At 45.5% G+C, this 22,729-nt stretch overlaps 1 protein-coding gene across 1 annotated transcript in view; it reads right to left on the bottom strand.

Annotated features, from left to right (window-relative positions):
• KAZN (kazrin, periplakin interacting protein) overlaps positions 1 to 22,729 on the bottom strand; it is a 218,921-nt gene that overhangs the window by 114,567 nt on the left and 81,625 nt on the right. The window lies entirely within an intron of this gene.

The raw sequence follows: 22,729 nt of genomic DNA on the forward strand, positions 1-22,729 counted from the left end.
GGATCTTTGCCAGTAGTGCACTGAAAGGGAATCTGTTATGGGGTCAGAAACTATTTTATTCCAGTGGAAACCTAACAAAGATGGACTTTGCTAATAATAGGGTCAGTCTTGCCATAATTAAATGAAACCTCCTCTAACAGGCTAACACATTAAAAGCTGTCTTACTCTGAGAGAAGCACTGCCCCAGTGCCCACCTCAGGAAAATACTGTCTCCATACAGCAGCAGTGCAGTCAAATGAATAAATAAGCAACTAAACCAGATATACATTTAGAGTCTACATCAAAAGCTTGCGATCATCCTTCATCTGGAACTTCACAGTTTTCTGTCACATCATAGAACCATAGAATGGTTTGGGTTGGAAGGGACCTTAAAGCTCCTCCAGCTCCAACCCCTGCCACGGGCAGGGACCCCTTCCACTAGAGCAGCTTGCTTCAAGCCCCTGTGTCCAACCTGGCCTTCAGCACTGCCAGGGATGGGGCAGCCACAGCTTCTCTGGGCACCCTATGCCAGCGCCTCAGCACCCTCACAGGGAAGAGCTTCTGCCTTATCTCCAACCTGAACCTCCCCTGTTTCAGTTTGAACCCATCACCCCTTGTCCTATCACTACAGTCCCTGATGAAGAGTCCCTCTCCAGCATCCTTGTAGCCCCCTTCAGATACTGGAAGCTGCTCTGATGTCTCCACACAGCTTTCATTCTTATTCAAGTGCTAAAGACTCCCCGAAGGACCTCCCAGGGGACTGGAACCACAACCTGAAACCACCAGCTGAGACCTACATAGCTCTGCCTTAGCACAAGCAGGACAAGTGTTCACACCACGTATCTGAGTGATGCTCCCAGGAAGGCTTTAAGCCAAGGACTAAAAGATCTGGGTTTGAAAATCTAGATTGCTTGAGCCTGAATTTAATACAAGCGCAGGGACCTCACCAGGTTATCCGTCTCTGCAGAAATTTGGAGGAAGTTTAGATTTTGTTTTCTCGTTAATAAATACAAGCTGGTTCTGATTTTGATAGTGTCAAAAAGTCAGGGCGTAGCCTTGCAAAAGCAAAGCTCAAGCTGGTTTACCTTAAAGATGTTTTTTCTTCGGGCAGCAAACTCAAGCACTCTGGAGCAATTCAGGACTTCACCTCAGACAGGAAGAGTTTCAGAAAGATTCTAGTTTATTTTCTAGATAAAACATTAAAAGGCTTGAAAATGCCAGACCTTTCTTCACTGGCTTAAACAGCAAGCAGAAGCAGTGGCACAGATAGAGATCTGAGTTTATTGCAAGTACATAAATACCTGCTTTTATCTAGACACAAGGCTGTAAACACTACTAGCACGATGTGTTTATTGCTGAGCTGTGAGCTGAGTGCCTCGCTGACACAAGAAGCAAGTAATTGTGAATGCCAGGGATGCGAGGTCTCACCAGTCTACTCAGTCCCAACTCCTGCCCCACAGCTGGGAGATGCACCCCCAGACCAGCCTTGACAATCCCATTCAGAGACCCTACAGCATCCATAGGTAGCACATCCCTGTGTCTCCCTAACCTGACAGGCACCAGATTTTCCCTCAAACCTGGCCTCGATATATCCCACAACAAACCAAGCAGAGAAATGACAGCACTTCTTTTGCCCTCTGCAAATAGTATTTGCTTTCTCTCCTAGCAACTGTGCTGCATTGCTGAGCCGTGGTTTTACCGTGATCCATGAGGGACCCCAAATACTTTTAGCACACTCCTGCTAAGGTCACTAAGGTTCATTTCACAGAGCTGATTTTGCCCTGCTAAGAGAAAGGCTTTGCTATGCTTGAAACTGGATTTCACCTTATGCAGAGCAGCAATGCAATGAGCCAAGGTCAATGTGAGTCACAATCCCACCTTCCAGAGTGCTTGCAACCTCTTCTACCCCCTGCCATTCCCAAGTTTCGTGGCTGTATCACCTCTTACATCATCCAAACCCCCAGTGAAAATAAACAGCAAAGAGAAGTGGATCCTGGAGAGACTCGTCAAAAGCCAGGCTAAACATAAGTAATAACAACCTGCTTGTATTTCTGGTAATAATGTCCCCTGCGAATAGGGTGATACCCAGACCTCTGCCAAAGAGCCTGGGATCAGAGAAGCACAACTTCATTCTTTGCTTTAGTGAAAGACATTAAAGCTTTCCTGCTGCAGGAAAACTGTAGTTTTCGTGCTTAACCAAGCAACTTGAAGATGGAAAAATAGGGCTGGTCCTCAAAAAAGTAACAATGATTCCAACATACCCTAAAATGGAGCATAAGCTGTTTAAATACCAGAGCTGGCTCTGGACCCTCAGTAGGTCATGCCTGGATTCCCACATCACCCCAGATACATCCTGGCTCCTCCTCTTTTATAGCAAAGCTGGGGGCTTTTTTTACCCATCTCCCAGGGAGCAGCTGAGGCACATTCCCCCCATTTCCAGCTGGAAAGAGATCTCACCTGCTGGTGGACCTCAGGAGAATTACCTTTAAAGACTTGATGCTTAAGTAGCCTGACTACAAGCCTACAAGTAATAGAGGTGGGTGCTGGGTTTACAGTCTCAAGATGATGCATTATTAACTAGAACATCAAGCAGATCACTGTTTTCCAGCTGGGGATCAGAGGGAGACCCCAGTTTGGGGTCCAAACCTGGCTGTTCCACGGAGCTGTGCATAATTGCTCTGACGGCAAGGCAGAGAAAAAACAGAGCAGCAACAACAGTGAAGCGGTTTTCTCGCTGCAGCGCTCGCAATCTGGTTTTCTGCAGGATCTTCCGGGAGCAGGGGGAATTCGGCGTCAAACTGACTTAGGTTTTCCCATTAGGAGCCCCTTTGCATATCTTTTGTTCTACCCCCAGAGGAGAGCTCCGGACCGGCAGATGATTAAGGGTTGTTACAACAGCAATAATAAAAAAGCCCATCAAGTTAAAACAAAACCTAGTCACTGGCTGGGAGGTTTTGCCAGCAGCAGCTCTGCAGGCAGTGGGGAACTAGGGGCACATGGATCAGCCTCTTGTTTCTTGCGTCCTATAGAGAAAGCAGAGTGCCTGCAGCAATGCGGACAGGAGAGGAACTTTGCTGTGCAGCCACTCCTCAGTGGCTGGTGCCGCTGAATGGCTGCGGATGCTCTATGAGGCCAGACTCCCCAGTGCTGAAATCCACATGCATCAGAGGGTGCAAACCCAAATGCATCCCTGCTCATGGGATAGGGGTGGACAAAACTATCTTATTCCTGGCTTTTATCTTTATGGTGGGCTGATCATCTTCTTGAGGAGCCAAATGGAAATTGAAGGAAAAGACGTACTCTGTCCTTTACTGTCTCCATACTGCCTGCATGAACTTCACCTTCTGAACCTGATGTTCACCAAAGATCTGCATAACGCTGTACCAGTGCAGAAATGTAAGTGGATGTAGGGACATAGAGGAAACGGCCTCAAGCTGCACCAGGGCAGGTTTAGATGGAGCTGAGGAACAATTCCTGCCCCAGAGGGTGCTCAGGCATTGGAACAGGCTGCCCAGGGCAGGGCTGCAGGCGCCGTCCCTGCAAGTGCTCACACAGCGTGGAGACGAGGCCTCAGTGCTGAGGGTTAGTGGAGCTGAAAGGTCTTGTCCAACCTGGCTGAAGCTATGATTCTATGCCTAACAGTGCCAGGGCCTGCACCACAGCTCCATCATAATGCCTCAGGTGACATGACACTGTCCTGCAATAGATCCAGACATGATGACAAGCAGAAGAGTAAACTGCTCCATTGAATCTGCAGCAGGAGCTTGGCCACCGGCTGTGAAGTCTTTAGAGCTGATTAAAAGGAACTGTGAGGCTGCCAAAATTACCCACAGGCAAACTGCCACTTGTCTCCCACAAACTGGGTGTCATGGGCTGCCTGATAGAAGCGAGTGGTGTGAGCACCATGTGCTGCCTGCAGCTCACCCAACTTCACCCAGACCAAGGTCCTGCCAGAGACCTTTCTCTTAGCAGCTCAACTACACCTGCAACAGCAAGAGAGCCTCAAAACAGAGGTTTCTCCATGGCTGGAAGGAAATACGAGTGGAAGATGACGACCGCACTGTTTGAATTGCACACACCCCAGACCTATCAGCGCTTCAGAGAGATTCCTCGAAGCCCAGACAACAGCAGAGCGTTCTGCTGTGGCACATGACATCAGGACGTTCAGACCCCATTCACGATCTGCTGGCAAAGACACCACACTTTGTATTTGGGGTAAAATGATGAAAGCAGGAAAAAAAGCAACATTTTTAGACTGCTTAGCATCATAATAGAGCCATAGAGGCCGAAAATATCTCGTGCTGCAAAGAGGGGGAATTAAACATTCTCCTCACGACTCCCTGTGAAATGGCTCTTGGCGATTTCTGACACTACTTGAAATGGATTAGGAAACACCGTGCGTCTGCTCTGGCCAACACAACACCACATGTTCAGCATGTAGCACACAGCAAGGAGTTAAAGGGCAGGTATTGCACAAAAGCAGATTAGCTACGGCAGCACCCAGCAGCATCTGCAGGAGCTGCAGCTCTGGCCGTGGTTTTTGATCCAGTCGGGATTATCCATGGCTGTTTCAGATGTGGAAAAGCCACTCTGTGATCCCAGTGGATGACTCTCCACATCACTCCAAGGGAAAATATGAAGGACTCGAGGGGTTATGGGCCAGCTGCTTTCTCTGCCTGTGGCTGGTTTCCTGTTCAAATGCCTCACTTGGTTGGCACAAGGAAATGCACAATTCTGCTGCTTCAGATTAAAACCCCACCAGTTTTAATAACTATTAACCTGGCCTCTTCCACAAACTTTAAGGAAGCTCTAGAGGCGTTGTTGGATTACATGGAAAGGGCAAAATGCTAAAACAGAGACTGTTAACACAGAGCTAGATAAAGAAAACAGCTTTGGGCTCCCTTGCTGCTTGGAACGGCTGCTACATGCCATGTTGTGCTTCAAGCTGTGATCAAACACATCCTGGGCAGTAAATCAAGTGCATATTCTGTGTTGAGGACAAAGCACCAAAATTCAAATACATTCCTGGACCATATCAGGAAATAGCTGGTGTTTCTTGAACTCATGCTGCCCATACAGTCAAATCAGGTGAGGTGTGAGCCCCTCCAGACTATCCCCTCCTAACACACAGCTCCCAGACAACACCAACCTGTTCTCTCAGGAATTACATCCTGGCAGCTACAAGGTTATGCATCCAAGTAAAAGAAGAATGCATGGGGTTTATGCTTAATAATAAACTGCTTTGAAGTGTCCAGATTTCAGTCTCCATCACAAGGTCCTTTGTATGACCTAGTTGCCCTACAGTTCCCTGCTCTTGTCCTACAACCCCGCTCCTTTCCAGCTTTTCAAAACATGAAGTAACTTGGGTAGAATCCGATGAAATATGGGAGCCACAGAGTTACCTGACAGAGCGCCACAACAACCTAAATCTTTATCCAGAGTTCATTAGAGTAAATGAACTATTCCTGCCAGTTGGTCAGGAAACTTCAGGAGAGCTTGAGTTTGTTCCATGACTTCAAGGTCCCCACCAGAACACGACCAGTGTTTCACGTCAACTGCTTCCCTCCACCCAGCAGCACTCAACCTACATGAAAACAGGAGCTCAAGGTTTCATCTTTCTTATGTACGAGAACTTGTTGAGCTGCAGTGGGATGAAAGCACTCAAGCTCTTGCTTGACACAATTAAGATTCTCTGTCCCTTACAAAGACCTTTCGGGCTCCTACATCCCCCTCCAAGCCAAGATGACCCAAGCTGGCCAAGCCACTCCTCATTTTTCCCATGCCTAAAAGGAGAATAAACCCACTTCCCTTATTTCTGAAGGGGTTTAGCTCCCCAAAGCAGCCTTAAAAATGCTGCAATTACTGTTGTCATCCACAGAGTCAGGCATGAAACAATTAAATGATTAAAAAGCAAGAGAAAGCCAACCCACCCCAGCGCTGCAGTGATTTTGCAGACTGCCCCAACTCTTGCTAACAGGTCTGGTGACAACCTGGCAGCTTTCGTGATCTAGAGGAACACTTACCCACCTGGAAAAATGCTGTGATTATATCTGCATTAAGAAGAATATGTTTTAAGATATGTTAGCAACCTACTTGTAGAAAAATCAGTTAGGGTTTTAACACACATACTCAGTTTAAAGCAAGCCTTAATGGGAAGTCTAGGATTTACTTTGATCTACTAACAGGGATAAAACCACCTTGACCTGTGTTGTCTGTGTTGGGATTTTATGTTGATTTATTCCATTGAAAAATACACCCATTTTCCTAACACAGATGGAGTAAAATTGCAGAGGGCACCATCACTGCCACACGCTGTGTAAGCCCTTGGAGAGGGCCTGCACAAGTTCACATCTTATTGACTAGCAGGAGGAAACATTTTGCTTTATGAATACAAATATGTGGCCAGAGGAAGACCTGCCTAGTAAATGCAGCCTGCTGAGTAAGTGCATCTCGGGTATTTCAAAGCCTTACACCTGCCAACCTTATCCATCCATCTCCATTTCTGTGCCTGCACCTGAAATATCCCCGTCATTGATGTACATTAGTTAACACCAATGGCATGTACTCACGGACCCCTGATCTGATCATTAGCTGCTGTGAAGCAAAACCAGCCACCACTCATTAGCCAAGGTGTGCAATTTGTTCTGATGGGCAACACACCCTTAAGCTGAAGTCCCTGGGGGAAGAATATCGAAGAGTAGAAAACAGTGCAAAGGAAATAGTTGTATGCCCTGGGGTAATTTAAATAGAATGGTTTGGGTTGAAGGGACCTTCAAAGCTCATCCAGTCCAACCCCCTGCAATGCAGGGACATCTTCATCTAGATCAGGCTGGCAGAACCACATCCAGGCTGGCCCTGAATGTCTCCAGGGATGGGGCACCCAGCACCTCTCTGGGCAACCTGTGCCAGTGTTTCACCACCCTCAGTGTGAAGAATTGGTTCCTTACTTCCAGCCTGAAACAGACATATAACAGTGCAGGGTGCAGGAACAGGTAGGTGCAGAAATAACCAAGAGGGGGAAGAAGCCCCTGAGCCATCATGGGCAGAAGCACACGGCACAAAGGGAGCACATGTGCATGAGGTGGAATGTGGGAATGAGAATGAACATGGGAATTGTGTTTGGGGTTAAGACAGAGACAAAGATTTTATATTTTTTTCCTTTTCCAAGTGTGGAATACAAAAGAAAGGCTCACTGAAAGACACTCAAGGGGCCTCTGGAAATACCAGTATCAGATTGTTGACAGAAGAAATAGATGTTGCTGAAATATTAAGAATGTGTTGCCTTGGTATTTGCTAAGGAAGATGGGCAAGAGAGAGGCTGCAACTGTGACCCCGCAGGCGTGGGAGGAAGGAATAAATTCCACCATGAGGAATAAAATGCAGAGTATAATTTAGCATATAAAGTCTCTTAACAAAGCCATTACCCTGCTGCAGCAGCCACAGCAGTCAGTGTCCTGAACAGCAAATTAGTGTTTAATAGGAGTTGCTTATGCCAGAATTATTAGTAGATAAAAGGAGGCAACAGTTAAGCACTCCCATTCCTAAGGGTAAATCATGTGTGGAGCATTGCAGGGGAAGCAGAGGGCTGGCTGCAGCACGCTAGCAGCAGTGGCAGCCCCAGACCTGAAGCCAGAACCACCAGCCCATCCCATTGCCCATCAGCAAGGCAATGCTGAAAGAGGTTCAGAGAAAGATATCCAAAGGGGAAAGTTATCTAAAGCAAGCAGAAATCTCTGCAGCTTTAGAGATTGCATCTGTCACTAGAAATAACTGGAGCTAAGACTTGCTTCTGGTTTTTCTCCTGTCTTTTTCTTGTCTAACTGCTCTTTCTATAGGTGATGCTGGCAGTACGTGTCTGAAAATTACTGCAGGTTACTGATGTGCTCTTCCTGCCCAGCCCCGTGCTCTGCAAAGCATGAACAAATGCCATCAGCACTTTCTTCTCCAAAGGGTGAAAGATTCATTTCAAGGGCTCTCAGATCTCCAGAGTATTTGCACTGCTCAGAACAAATCTTGCCTGTATTGACACACTGAGCATATTCACTCTATTTATGATTATTCTTGTATAAAAAAATCAAAATTGCTGGATCTTACCCAGGCAAGCTGAGAAAAGTGTTGATGTAACAGGAAAAGCATCAATGAGGGAGTGGAAAGAGGATGGACAGGGACAGAAAAAGGAAATTAAGATTAGAAATAAAAAGGAAAAGAAAAAGCCCTTGTCTAAAGCTCAGGAAATGAGTTGGCTTCTCAGAAATATTAGGACAAGAAAAAAACCAAGGCAGATATGGATGACTAAGGAAATCACAAAAGCTATCAAGGCAAATAAGGTTTCTGACATTTGAGGCATCATGAAACATGAAAAGTAACAAAGGGAGTGTGAATTAAGCCAGAAAGGGTAGAGAAAACAGACTGGGGTTCACATGCAGAGTGTGATTTTCTAATATCTGACTATAAAATATTAAAGAAGAGCAGTGGCTGAGCACGGGCTCTACACTGACCCCTTCTTCCCCAGGCACCACTGTGGCTGGTGCACTGCATCCTGTATCACAAGCTGGAAAAGAACATACAAAAAATGGAATAATTTAGGAAAAAGTGATTCATCCACTTCTGGAAGAAGTGCTGTTTGGCAAAGCAAAATAACCACACGGAGCAGTGCATTATGCTTGGGTAACTAGAGAAAAACCTACTGCTCTCTTGTGATTTATCCACCAGTTCATGGGGTGAAAATCTTTAGGGGTTCTTTTATTTTTGATCCTGGCTGCCCATCGACATTCCAGTGGTTTTTTTCCATGCTGTAAAAGCCACCCCTGCCATCAATCTGTTCCTGTATTACTGGTTTGTTGAGGGAGCAGCTGAGCCAGCCAGGATGCAGTTTTGAGCATCCTTGTGCAAAATCCTGCTGTCCCGCAGGGCAGGTTTCCCAGGGTAGATGTTGTTTTCAAAACTAGCACTTCAGCACTGCAGAAATGTTCCCCAAAATACCCCTGCTCCACTCATCCATCTCTCCCTTTGCATTTTGCTTGGCACTTTGCTTACCTCGGCACTAGCAAAGTGAATCAGGAGGCTGAAAGAGCAGAGTGAGGCATCGCTCCTGAAAATTGGCTGCTGAGTTCCAATGCAATTCTCTAACTTCTGGTGTTCGAGAGATCTGCAGGGTCAAAATAGAAAGTGCCAGCAAACACACTCCCTGAAGCTGTGTTTGCCCTGCAATAGCCAAAATACCTGACCAAAGAGGAGCAATGGGGATCACACCCTGGGATGTCTCACGACAATGGGAATTCTTCTGAAGGAGCCGGTAATGGAGCCACACGCGGATTGAACCACAACAGAAATGCTCTTTTGCCCCAGATTTGCAATGGCAGGACATGGCTTCAGGTGGGCACTCATGGAGATGTGGAGAACACTTCCATGGGGTCTTTGCATGGGGTTGAGGCAGAAGCCCAGGTGGTTCTCTGGCACCAGCACAAAAGCAGGACGCCACCAGCACTGTGGCTAATGAAGTGACAGCCATGGGGGAATGCCACGAGTCCTTCCTTGGGAAAAGAAAAGCCCATTTTTTAGGAGTAAAAACTATTTGCAAATAACAGCAAACTCAATTAGTTTGCTTAAAGGGATGAACCATGTATTTTGAACAAACACCAAAGACTCAGTTTCCATGGGTTTATCAGAGGGTTAGAAACTCACCCTTTACCTGCAGTAAGCCAGTTTGTTCCAGAGATCCCAGACCTTCCCAAACAGTGACACCAGTCTAACAGGCTGAATAAAAATAGATAGATAGGCCAACCCTTAAACACATATAATTCTTGGTTTAGATGCTTCATAAATCATACTCTATCCCTCGGGCATCCTACCAACTTCGATTATCACATTGTTATTCTAATAGGCACAATCTCAGTTCAGCAAATCCCCCATTTTCCACAGCTTTCAATCACAACTAAAGAGTAAAGATGAAAAATCTGCATTTCAAATCATTGTTTGTTGTTATGACAACATAGCACGAATTTGGTCCTTGCTGTAGCTCTTGCAGTCTCGGGCTTCAGAGCATTTCCCAAGCTTTTACAAAGAGCACATTTGTATGACACATACCCACAAAGCCAGCGAGGTTAGCTCCATGTGATGTAAAATACCAGGAGAAGCCTCCTGGAATGTAATTCCAGAGATGCAGCTGAGCAGAAACCTTTACTCCTCGCAAACTTCCCCATAATATGTCAAACTACAGCCTGGTACAAAAAGACTTGGGAAAGGTCTATTGAAGGTATAACAGACTGTGGTAGCTTTTTTCTTTCCATCAGAGGAAGGGTTTGGTGTACAGGATTACTGAGGAGGTGTCCAAGGCTCATCTGCACCATGAGAAATGTGGATGTACATGAAAAAAAGATGAACTAAGCACAGAGTTGGGACCTTTGGATCCAGTGAAGTGCAACACAGGAATACACACAATTAGCAGCTTCACAGCTTTTAGGGCCAAAATTGATCATTTGAGTGTCTGAGAACGCAGGCCATAGATTCACCTGATGATTTCTGAGAATCCAGCTCAATATATTACCAGCCCCTCCAGCAACTATTTGTATAAGGTCTAGAATTATAGGTTTTTCTCACTGTCAATAAAACACACTAATGGCTCTCTGTTAAAGCATCACCTCCCACCCCAAGCCATGGTGGCCGTTACCATCCCACACTGCCACCCAGCCGTTTAACCTGGACAAAATAGGGATATTCCTGGGATATTTTTAACAGACACATTTTGACATGTTATTGGTTAATATTTTTACTTTATAGATTATTTAAAAGGTTAAAGCTACTCCAAAATCCCAGTTCCCCTTGTTCATCACATGAACATCAGCAGGAAAGCACAGTGCTCGGGCCAGTATCCGGCTGGGCTGCCTGCCTGCCCCACGTGCAGCAACCCTGCCACTGGAAAATCCATGGGGAAAGATGCACATCCAAATAGCCACAGCTTTTGTTTCATAAAACCAAAATAGTAAAAGAGGTTTGTTAGCCTGGCAGGGAGTCAGGCCAGCATCAAGGGATCTCTTCTTGGGGAAAATAAGCAGGAATTGTCTGTTAGCACTAATAGAGACTATTTCAAGCTACCAACTCCCTGAAGCTGGAAAGACAGCAACATAGGAAGTCCCCCACCATCTCCTGCACTGGTGCAACTCTCAGAGGTGTTAGCCCCACAGGCTTTATCTTTACGGGTGCTGATGTCCCTCAAATGCAATCTAAGCTTGGTAGACATGGTAGGGGGATCCGTACCTGGAAAGGTGAAGCTGAAAGACAATGATGAAGGTGAAAGGGTTAGTGAGGAGCAAAGGGGGATCTCTGAACACACATGACAATGGGGGCTCTTCAGGAGGAGGAATATGTTAATCCTGGGCTGGTGAGGAGGGCATCCCAAGGAAGACTCCTGCAGTCACCCCCAGGGTTATCAGGGACCAAGCTGCAGCAACATTAAACATTGCCATCGAACCGAAGTAAAACCCACAACAAAGTCCAGGATGGTTTTAGTGCATTAAAGAAAACAAATATTTGAATTCAATTCTTGCCATCTGAATGCACAGCCATACACTGATGGCCATTTATAAATGGATCAAGAGCCTTATTAAAGGTTAGTAAAATTGTCCTGACTCCTCCTCTCTCCTCTCATTGACATGAATAGCTGCTATTCAGTCTGGGGAGAGAATTTTCCTTGTACTGAATCAAAAACTATCCCAGCACACAATCCACACTTTTCATTATGTGTTCACTGCATTAGGGCAGTTATTCAGCTACAGATGTTTGTTCCAGCCCGAGCCCAGACTGGGGCTTTACTCAACTCATGGAGCGAATAGAATCATAGAATCATAGAAAAGTTAGGGTTGGAAAGGACCTTAAGATCATCCAGTTCCAACCCCCCTGTCATGGGCAGGGATACCTCACACTAAACCATCTCACCCAAGGCCTCGTCCAACCTGGCCTTGAACACTGCCAGGGATGGAGCATTCACACCTAAACCACTCTGAAAGGGTCATGCATGGAAAAGCTCTTCCCTTGTTTTATTTCATACTCCCCTGCACAGGAGGAACCCATGGCAGTCCCATGAATGGAGGTTTGCTGCATTCAAAGAGCTTGACCCCTTGCCACCTTGTGATGGTTTGGGAAGGACCACAGTAGTGATAACATGTTAACTACTTAACTGCCATAAACCAACCCCAACTACATGTATCTGCAACATGCGACGACTGCTGGAAACTGCACTGAGTAGTAACTCAGGCTCACACAGGGACTGTTATATCCCTACAGCATCCCAATAAAGCTGTGCTTGCACTGCCACTGTATCCTGGCAAGAGGAAAAGTACGGAAACATTTTGGTTTTTAATATGGCCATTTTCCAAGATTTGTTTAAAACTCCCTTGTACTCAGCTCCTTGTAGAGTACAGGCCACTAAGTCCCCATCGTGCATTATACCACTGACCTGCAAGGAAGGCATTAACTGGCTGTAGGCAGGAGGTACAACGCACTGAGTGTCTGCCTGCTCAGCTGGCTACTCAAGATTATCACCCCACAGGATGTACAAAATGTCAAGCAACAGCAGCTTTATAAGACATCCATCTAATATATTTCATATGAGAGTCCATGAAAAGCAGAATAAGGAACTCCAATTTCACGGAAAGCTAAATGTGTATATATTTAGAATATGTATCTTTGGAAGAAAGCTCTCACAATGATATTTCAATCAGTCTAGCAATAGGATTATCTCAGAAACAGCCACATGCTGAGTTTTCATTAGCATGTAGCATGAGAAAGATTTCATCACCTTAATAATTTTTCAAGCTTCCCTAATATTCATGATTGCCCATTAGTTCCACTGCCTCAAAGTGACCCCTTCTGTTTTTTGTTATTAAACAAAAAGAAAACAGAATGAGATGCAGCTTGGCAAATATAAACTAATGACATCTGGGGGGAAAAGTAATTGGAAACAGATTTAAGGGGCGAAAAATGCCTCAGAGCCCCAGTAAATGTGACTTCATTTAAATGGTGGACAATAAATAAGATATGAGTCTGCAGCATGAGGTATGTGTGTAAACTGGCAGCATGTTTTCAAGCTGCATAATAACAGGTTCGCGTTGCAAATCAGGGAAGATACCACCCTGCTGTGAAATGACCCTCGAATAATCTCACCTTCACCTCACAGTGGAGCAAAGCCACCCAAACGACCTGTTACTGCAACACTCAATTACTGCAAAGGTTAGAAAGGATCCCTAATATATGCAGCACAAGGAGGTGACATCCAAGGCTGAACGTGCTGAAAACATGCTGGTGCCAAAGACGTGGAGGAAATTCATAGTTTGAAGAAGGACGGAGCTAGAAACAAAGGAATGAAATAAAGCAAAGCAAAACTTGGGCTGGGGCAACGCGCCCTCAAAGTGACATATATTGATTATATACGTATGACTATACACTTCCATACTTATAACCATATATGTATGTATGTATGTATATTTTAGCTCCACAAAGAACAATCTAAGGAATGAAAAACCCCCTGGTTTTAACTTCCGCAGATCCATGATGCTCGTGTGACAGAAAGGGATCTGGCCATGGCAGGGGGTTGGAACCGGATGATCTTAAAGCCCTTTCCAACCCAAACCATTCCATGATTCCATGATCTGCAGCAGATTTTTCTGCATTATCAGGGAGATGCTTTCATTTTCTTTTTCATAATCACTGTTATGAATGTCTCAATGGGGCCATTCCCAGGATGAGCCCCTCCCACACCCCCTCCACCCAATGATGTTAACACCTCAAAAACTAAGTTTCCCAGCAAGAACATAGTTTAGGATCTAAGGTAACCACCACTTGTAAGCTGCTTTTTTAGTAGATTTTCCAGGTTTTACTGGTGGCTTAGAGAGAAAAAGTCACACAGTGCCAAAGTGGTTTAAATCTTCTCCTTCTTGCAGTGATGCATGAGGCACTGAACAATGTGTTGGATTTATTACAATCAGGGGAGTACACTGGGAAAGGAAACCATCTCCAGGAAGACAAAGGAATTCCAGAGCTGCCTTTTGTGCATTGTAGGTCTCTGCCAGGCACTCCCTAAGCCTTGAGACATCTTGCAGAGAACAGCAATGACCTTGACCACCAAAAGGAGAAGATCTAAGCCAACTCCTACTGAAGCACTAGAAAAGTTTCTATTATTTAGGTAAGGCTAGAATTAGACCCCAGTCAAATAAGGACGTGAAGACAAAAGTTCAGGGATGCCAGAATCTTTCCTTATTCTGCTTCCTCATGTGAGTTATGCTGATGTAAAGTGTTTAGGGAGTTGGAAAATTTTATTTTCCACTGAATTACAGCTAGCATTTTCCAGTGTATTCCATATAAGCTTCTTGCAGGCCATAGGGAAGCATTGGGAAACTCACTTGGAGTAGATAATTCACACATTTCCGTTTTATTGATTGATAAATGAGGGAGAGGGGAAGGTAAAGTCAAAAAACCAATCTCCCCTTCTAAAGGCCACTGTTACATCTTTGCTGTATAACAAAATCATAGCTTGAAATGCAAATAGTCACAAATTAATAAGGTTTTGGTGTATTTACAAGAGGAACTAAACGCAATGCACACTATTTATTTAACTTAGAAATGATTTGGCAATAAAATGTATTTAAGTTTTTTGTATGCTCTTAAGCAACCAAGTAAACAGATGGGCTTGATTCTGGTGATGGAGGCAAGGACAAAGTAGGGAAAATGGGATATTTTTATTATAAATTCAGCCTATTTTTCTGTTTTCAGTTTGATCCGAATGGGAATGCACATGCTTTTGTGTATGTGCTTGTTGCAGGCCATAAAAAAGCATTGGGAACTCGGTTGAAGTTTCCACTCCAAACTCACAGGTTTCCACTGACCCCTCCAAAGCCAGCAGGATTCATACATTGGGATTACTCAGTCCTGGGCTCTTACCCGGGCCCTTCACAGCTGGGGTGAGCCCTGGCAAGAGTCCTCTCCCTTTAAATCCTCTCCCAGATTGTAAGAGCATTTTACTTAGAAAAATGAAGACGCAATTTGCTGACAATATCCTGCCACCAATGAATAGAAGTAGCCCCGAATGGATATGCTGGGCAAAAATAAGCCCCTGAAATCCTAAATTTACTTTAAAATTTATTCATTTGAACCACTGCCACAACATTTTAAGAGCTCAAAAGCAGCAGGATTAAGAAAAAGGGATCTGAATGTCGTGCAGAGAATTAAAACATCCAACATTAAGTAGATAAACAAGTAATTTATAACCTTTCATGGTTCAGTGACTAAGCAGAACATTAAGTGCTTGTAGGTAGGAAGACACGTGTTATTAAGCAAATTATTCCTGGGACCTCTTCCCATCTCCCAGTTGTCCTGCCTCTTCCTCACATTTATTTGCACTTCCCCACCCCACTGGCACTTTCCTTAGAGCAAATTGTCAGGGGAACCTGCTCCTCACGCAAACACATCTGAAGCTCACAAGCAGAGCGTGAGCCCAGGTACACCGCAGGCATTAGAAGTGGATGAAAAGCCTTAGGGGAGAAAAAAGAAGTCTCTTTCTGTGCTAGCACCATTAGCACTGAAAACAAATAAAGGTCAAGAAATAAGCACATGTCTGAAGTTAAAGAGAACTGGTTCTAAATGAAGCACTTCGCAGTGTTCTCACTGTGCCACAAGAGAGTTCTTGCAGCCACAGGCAAGTGGCACACGTCAGGGAAGTGCATGGAGCTGGTTTGCTTCTGGAGAGGTGGCACAGCCAAGTTAGTGCTGGAAATGAAACTGCACAGCCCCAGGGCGGGCATCAAGCATTCATTAATACGAAATCTGTTGCTTTTAATAACTTGTAATCACTGATTTGGGAATAGACGATTGTAAAAGGAGGAAAACAGAGCCCCGGTACCTGCCACTTACCATTCCTAGCACCTACTGAGGACAGAATAAAGCCTGCCCGGGGTTCAATGCAATCTGAAACAGATGCAGTGCCTGTAGTTCACTGTGGTCATCCTCTGACCAGGCAGATGAAATGCCTATTGTGGCACACCCACGAGAGGCTGTAGGTGAAGCCAGCTGGGACAAAACCAAATATATTGGAGTATCTTATGAGAAATAACATCCCTGCTGGCAAAACCCAGCCCAGGGTTGAGTAGTGTGGCTCTGATTTGCTATGGCCACAGACCTGCAGACCTGAACTAAACTAACTGAGCTGGATCACCACACACAGACTAACAGGCAATACCCAGCCCCGCTTACCCACACTTGTCCTAGTGCACTGCACGGACATGCACAGACACAGTCAGGGAGCATCCTGCCGTCCACCTCAAGGCACTTCAACATGATCTAGTTAAAACTGTGCCTGTGTAACTCTCTTCTTTACCACTGTCGCTTAGGTTTGTGTTCAGATGAGGTTTGGAAAACAGCTTCTTAGTCAAGGGGAAAGAAAGAGAGGAAGGAAGAGACAAATCTTCTCAAATCACTTATTCACCTACTGTTTTACAAGCTTTTCCAGCAGAAATTTTGGGGTTTAAAATCTGCTTAGAAGAATGGCACAAAGAATGAAGCTGTTTAGTTTTCTGAGTGATCATTTTGCGTTTATCTAATGAGCTTTGAGTCCCTACAGCCTTGAATCTGCAATCTGGACTTAGAAGGACTTCCCTTCCAAAGCTTCATAAGGCCCAGCGGGATGCCTCATCCTCCATCCAGAAGCACAGAGGTGTCAGTGCCCACGTTGCTGCAGGATGCTGTGGCATCCGAGAAGCAACATTTCCACAACGCTGGTGTCTCTTTGAACATAACCTTTTCCTCACCACCATGTGAGCAGGCTCTGAGAAATGCTCTAGACAAGCTGTGATCACCAGGGCTCACCCTGCCTGTCTTTGCTGGTGATGAGTTAGCACAGAATCGTGTGCCCAACCTCCTCCCCTTTAAGAAATGTCAATTTATCTTCTCCAAGGCTTCGAGATCTGCAAGTGAATTCCATGACTCGTTTCTGTGAGCAGCACTAAGTGCATAGTCCTCATTCTCACCTCGCCAGAAAGTTCTCATTTGCCTCCCAAATAGTTGAGATCATTTTTAAACACATGCCCTTCTGTTGTGTTGGGTTCCTGTAGTTTGTAAATGAAACAGAATAAACATAGTCGTTAAATACAAGGCAACAGAATCCAGGCCACACTGAAAGCTACACTAGTAAAATATGGAGGTTGAGAAGTTTATAATTAAATAGATGATGAGAATACCCCACCACACACTCACACATACCTCCTTTCTACTACAGCTCTGGCTGCTGGCCTCTGCTTTGATTAAATCGTGGCACATCACCCCAGTGCCTGCATGTTTGGAGGTGCCAGAGTGATGAATTCTCCCATTGCAACCAACTTCTGGAGCCCCATGGAACACAGGCAGCAATCCAAAGGCAGAGATCAGCCAGCCCTGCTGGAAACTTTGCAGCACTGCAGCTCATGGGCTCTGGGCTCGGGCAGGTAAAGCTGCTTTGCTTAGGTATACCTGTTTTATTACTGCAGTTGTGATGTTTGCAATGTTGTGCTGAGGAGCAGCAGCACCCTAGGGACCTGTGCAATCACAATAGCTTTTTACTGCACTATCCTACCCTTTAGAGGCTTGTGCAGGACAATTTCCCTCAAGCCATCTGGGTGTCCCATTGTCAGTCAGCACACAATGTTTTCTCCAATTGCTGTGATGCAAAATGTTGTGTTCACTATTATCTGCAAGAAAGTAGGTGAATACAATGGAGGAGAAAGGGCAATCCCATAGGGCATCAAGGCTAGCAAAAGATATCCTAAAGCAGCCTGGAACTGGAGAATGATTCAGCAACATAAGAATTGTGGAGCTGGATAAGGAAAACAAAAAACAAGCCAACAAAACAAACTGCTCTTTTGTCCTCCTATTTCTTCCCTTGGTTTATGGGCCTGAGATAACAATGACTGCTCCTCCCTGGGTGTGTGAAAGTTAGGATATGTGGAGCCTGGGGAATGCCGGGTGGAGAGAGAGGGAAGAAATATTCCCAACTGGAAAGAAATATTCTGGCACTGGAAGCCCAAAGCTGACGTTTGTCCAAGGAATGGCCCTGCCTGCACTGGTCCCTCACTGGGATGGCTGAGTGCAACTCTGCAATCACACATCTGTAATTAGAACTGTCTGCCCAAAGCAGTCACGGCTGTGGACAAAGCAGCAGCCACCCATGTGGGAAATCTCCCTGATTCCAAGTGTTTAAGGGAAAATTCTCCTCCTTGCACACTGCAGAATGCACAGCATTAACACACAGGGCCCCAGCATGGGCAGTGATCAGAGCCACGGGCAAAGAGCTGCCTTTTCCCTTCCATCCATGTGGGAAGGTGAGAAATGACATGGGGTGTGCAGAGAGGGGAGGGAAAGAAAGAAAGAATGAGAGAAGCAGCTTTGGTCAAACATTTATCAGCCATCTGGTTCTCCCAAACAGAGCTGGGGGAGCTGTGGGGACTGCAGCCTCCACAGCTTCATGCAAGATTAATGCCTATGGAGGTACCTCGGCCAAAAGGCACGTTTCAACCTCGCACATAAAGCTGGAGAATGTGACAAATGGGTGATGCTCTGCCGGGGTGGTGGCAGCCGGCTGGGATGTTCCTCAGCCCAACCACAGCCCCAGGTCCTCCTCCTGCACCAAATCGCTCAGTTATCCCCTCCAACAGCAGAATATGTGCTCCTCAAAATGCTGCAATGTCCTCCTTGCAGCAAGTCCTGTCCTGGGGTGGCTGCTCTGTGCCTGAAGTGAAAACTACCTCGTCTCATTCAGGTGTTTCCTATTTCTTCATTTTTAAAGCTATTGCTTTCAGGACTTGCCAAAGGAGCAATGCACACCAACACAGCACAGGTGGGAGAAGCATCACCAGGGAACGCTGGACCAGGAGAGCTCTTCCTATATTTGCCAGCAGAGTCACCCCCCTTACTCTCTCCCTGCTTTGGTAAAACATCATTTACTTTTTTATAGACCAAACGATTTTATCATTTACTTGTGACAAACCCAGCAGCCTGCCTGTCCAAGTTACATGGAAACAGCCAGAAACCCCTCCATTACCCCACACTGCTTGCTGTCCTGCAGCATTTTCAAACCCAGATCCCCAAATCCCTCTGCTTTTTGGCCAGAACCCTTGCAAGATGTCCACAATAGAAAGTTCTGGTTTCTTGTAATTTGTCTTCTCTTTTTTCTTGCAGCTTTTGTGTTTTCCCATCTGTTACTCAACATTCCAGGGGACACGGGCATTTATTTTTAATGGAATGATGAAGTTCTGCTGTGATCTGGTGATGGGCAAAGCTGGGATGTGAAGAAAAAAACACACCAAATCCCATGAGAGTTTCTGATAAAATCACAGAGTCAGTGAGACTGGATGAAATAAGACACTTCCCAGAGTTTGCCCTAGATAGCAGATGCAAATCAAAGCTAAATGGGCTCTGAATCTTGAAGAGCAAGCACTGATTCCATCCAGAGAGGTGGGTGCTCCAAAACCTGATCCAAGATATTTAGCTCCTTCAGTAAAAACGAGGGTCTCCCATCAAGCAGAAACCCTGTGAAAAGAATCTCCCAGCTCTCACAGCATATGCCCAGCCAAATGGAGAGAAGCAACAAAGCAGGAAAACACTTGAAACTGGGTTTATGAGCAGAATTGGCTGAGGATGGTGGGAAAAGAACCTTTCTCCCTGCATGATGAACCAGCCATACACTGGTCCCACCGGGCCAGCCCTTGAGCAGTTGCTGCCCAAGCAGGCAGCAGCTTACAGCTAATGCTTCTCATCATGCTCATCACTCACATGGATCTTTAGATGAATAACAATGTGACCCATTATTTTTTCCTGGCAAAGCTGGGATTTTTTGTCCCTTTGCAGGGCTCTCATGTGCTCCAGCACAGCAGATATCAGGATGATTTTTGTGTGCACAAGAACCAAGGATGGGTTGAGCACAGCATTAAACATCAGAAAAGGGGGCTGCCTAGCCTTAATCCTGCTACACAGAAGCAAGTAGTTAACACACGCATAGGAGACACACTCAGAATACTTCAGTTTTACTTAACAGCTGATATTACCTGAAGGCTAAAAAAAAATGGTTTATTATGGCTATAACTCTGCACAGATGAACATGAGGGGGATGGTATCTACCTCTCAGACTGAAGCAGCTCTCTAATGTAACCAGCCAACTCAGGCGAGTTTGCTGCAGCAGTGCTCTTTCTCCCAAGTGATTTTCTAGTAGGAGACATGATTAGAAGAGCTGATAACGTGAAATAAAAGCTCTTCTGGAAATGTTTATAGCTCACAGTGCTATAACAGGAGTGTCAGAGACCATTCACACAGCCTCTATATCCCATGTATCTTACAGTATCACTAAAGGCATCCCCTCTCACCTCTGCCTCGGTTTGGGTGCTGGCTGCCCTGCAGAGATTTAGTTTCCCAGATGCTCTAAGCCCAGATTTTCATAGATAATCCCCTTTCTTTGCTTTTTTTCCCCTATCACCAGGAGCAGCCCATGGTGTAGCAAGAACATCCCACAAACCCAGGCAAATGAGAGCACCCCAACGTCTCCAGCAGTGTGGGCTTTGCAATTAGCTGCTCTTTCCCCAGGAAACAGAGTGACTTGAGAGTTCTTCAATCCTTCTGCCAGACTTAACGCAGTGGCCTGCAGACACATCAGAAGCACCTCACCTGAGGCACATGCTGCTGAAATAACAGCGACATACTGATTATACTTAATAATACTCATATCGATTAAAACCATCATTGTGGGCATCAGCTGTCTTTGACACTGTTTGAAGTGATGAAGGATACAAAATAAACCCAGAAACTTCCTTTATTACCCAGAAAATAACCAGTGAGAAGGAAGAATCAAATGCAAACCATCAAGGAACCAGAGCTTTCTCCTGCAGATGGAGAGAGATGAGGAAGAGGTCTCTGTCTTGCTTTATCTTGGTTAGGTCCCCTTGCTCTGCTCGCAGCCACCCTCCCATCCGCCAGCTGAAAACAAAGACCTTCAAGTTCTCAATGCTTTATTACTTAGGATCTCCAAGCACAAAGGATGGATCCATCCCGGCTAATATGCAGCAGGTAAGGTTGAGAGTCAGCTTCTGCTCATAGGGCTGCACAGGTTGGTTTCCAGTCCTGGACGGACCGCACTGCTCCTGCCCCGTGGCATCTTCACATCACCCAATTTATCATGCTCCTCTATGACAAATTATGGGTAAATACATTTTAAGAATTAAGGTAGCAAAACCCACTGATAAATTAAACAAGGCAGTAACTCTCCGAACACTGAAATGCACCACTGGCCTCAATTAGATTCTGCAGCCTGGCTGTGAAAATTAGGGCCTTCCATTTGTGAGTTATGGTACCTTGCTGGGGTTTATTAACCCAGCATGGTCAGATTCTAGGTTTCACAGTACTGTACATCATCATTCAATTCCTACTGGAGAGCTTTATCAAGGTGGTGGTTTCCAAAATGCATCCTCAGGGAGAAATCAGAAACAGCTAATGAGATCTGTCTGTTGAAAATGCATGTTGTCAGTGGCACTCAAGATCATCCAACACATAATCTGTAATGACTAGGGTCCCAATACATTGAATCTGGCAGTGGGTATGTTGTCTGTAAGCAGGCATGCAAGGGATGAGAGGGACAGAGAGGATAGCAGCCACCCTGGCACAGGCAGGATGGAGCCATTGCATAAGCCAAAGATTGCTCAGGACCCACCAGGTTCATCATCTCTCTTGCACTTGATGTCCAAGGGAAGATCTCATCAGCTCTGCCCAGTTTCCTTTGCAGAGGAAAATTAAAGTCCTACAGCAGAAGAAAAGCTGAGCAATGGGGACAAGCAGAACTCACTGCTTGCCAATAAATCCCAGTTAAACCCCTGTTGGGATCCTGTGTCACCTGAGCTACAGCTCTGCGATTCCCATTGGACTGGGGCTGTATTTCCATCCTAATTCACCCCAGTAATGGTGCCGTCCCTCCAGTGCCTCGCCTGTGTGGGCATCCCCTGCAGCCAGGCAGCCCCAGCTCTGCACAGGGAAGGCACCATCCCCTCCTTGTGCTTGGTTTATTGTCTTAGTTGAGTTCTCTAAAGGGCTCTGACTGTTTCTGGAGCAGCAGACTGCCTCCGTGTCCATTAACTGAACACCACGGTTCACGCCAGACAGAAAGCAACCTTTAAGCACATCTTTAAAACCCACAGGTTTTCTACTCCCTCTGAACTGGATAATTATCCAAGAGCTTCCCGTATGTGCAACATGAAGGAACAGAGCAGTAATTACCTTAAACGCTAAATCTCGAGGGAATTCAAACTCATGCCAACAGATCCAATAGCCAAGGGCCGATAGCCTCTCACTGGTGGCTGTTCTTAAGTGGAGCTTAATCTGCAGTAACAAACCCACTACGGTGCTTCACGCTTGATTAACTCAGAAGCTCGTGGCTCTTTTCTACCTTCACCTGTACGTTACTTCGTTAAAAGGGTCTGAGGCAATCTTACTCCTGATGCTGCAAATCATGCTTCAGCCTGTGCTGAAGGCATCCATAAGCATCAATAATCAAGCAGCACCAATAACCAAGGTCCCTGAAGGCTGCATGGTGCAAGGCAGCAGCAATGCAGATCTGGGTAATGGTCTACATACACAAGAGACAAAGTTTAAGCCTGAATTAGTATCTTTCATTACAGCTGCTGGTGTAACTGGAAAAAAAAGCTTTAGGGTTCACAACCCCTTCATCAAACCTGACAGACATTAGAAGTTA

This window comes from Pezoporus flaviventris, unplaced genomic scaffold (assembly GCF_033815535.1).
Source record: "Pezoporus flaviventris isolate CSIRO_AGI_PZ_B2104156 unplaced genomic scaffold, CSIRO_AGI_Pfla_v1 ptg000148l, whole genome shotgun sequence".
Taxonomy (NCBI): Eukaryota; Metazoa; Chordata; class Aves; order Psittaciformes; family Psittacidae; genus Pezoporus; species Pezoporus flaviventris.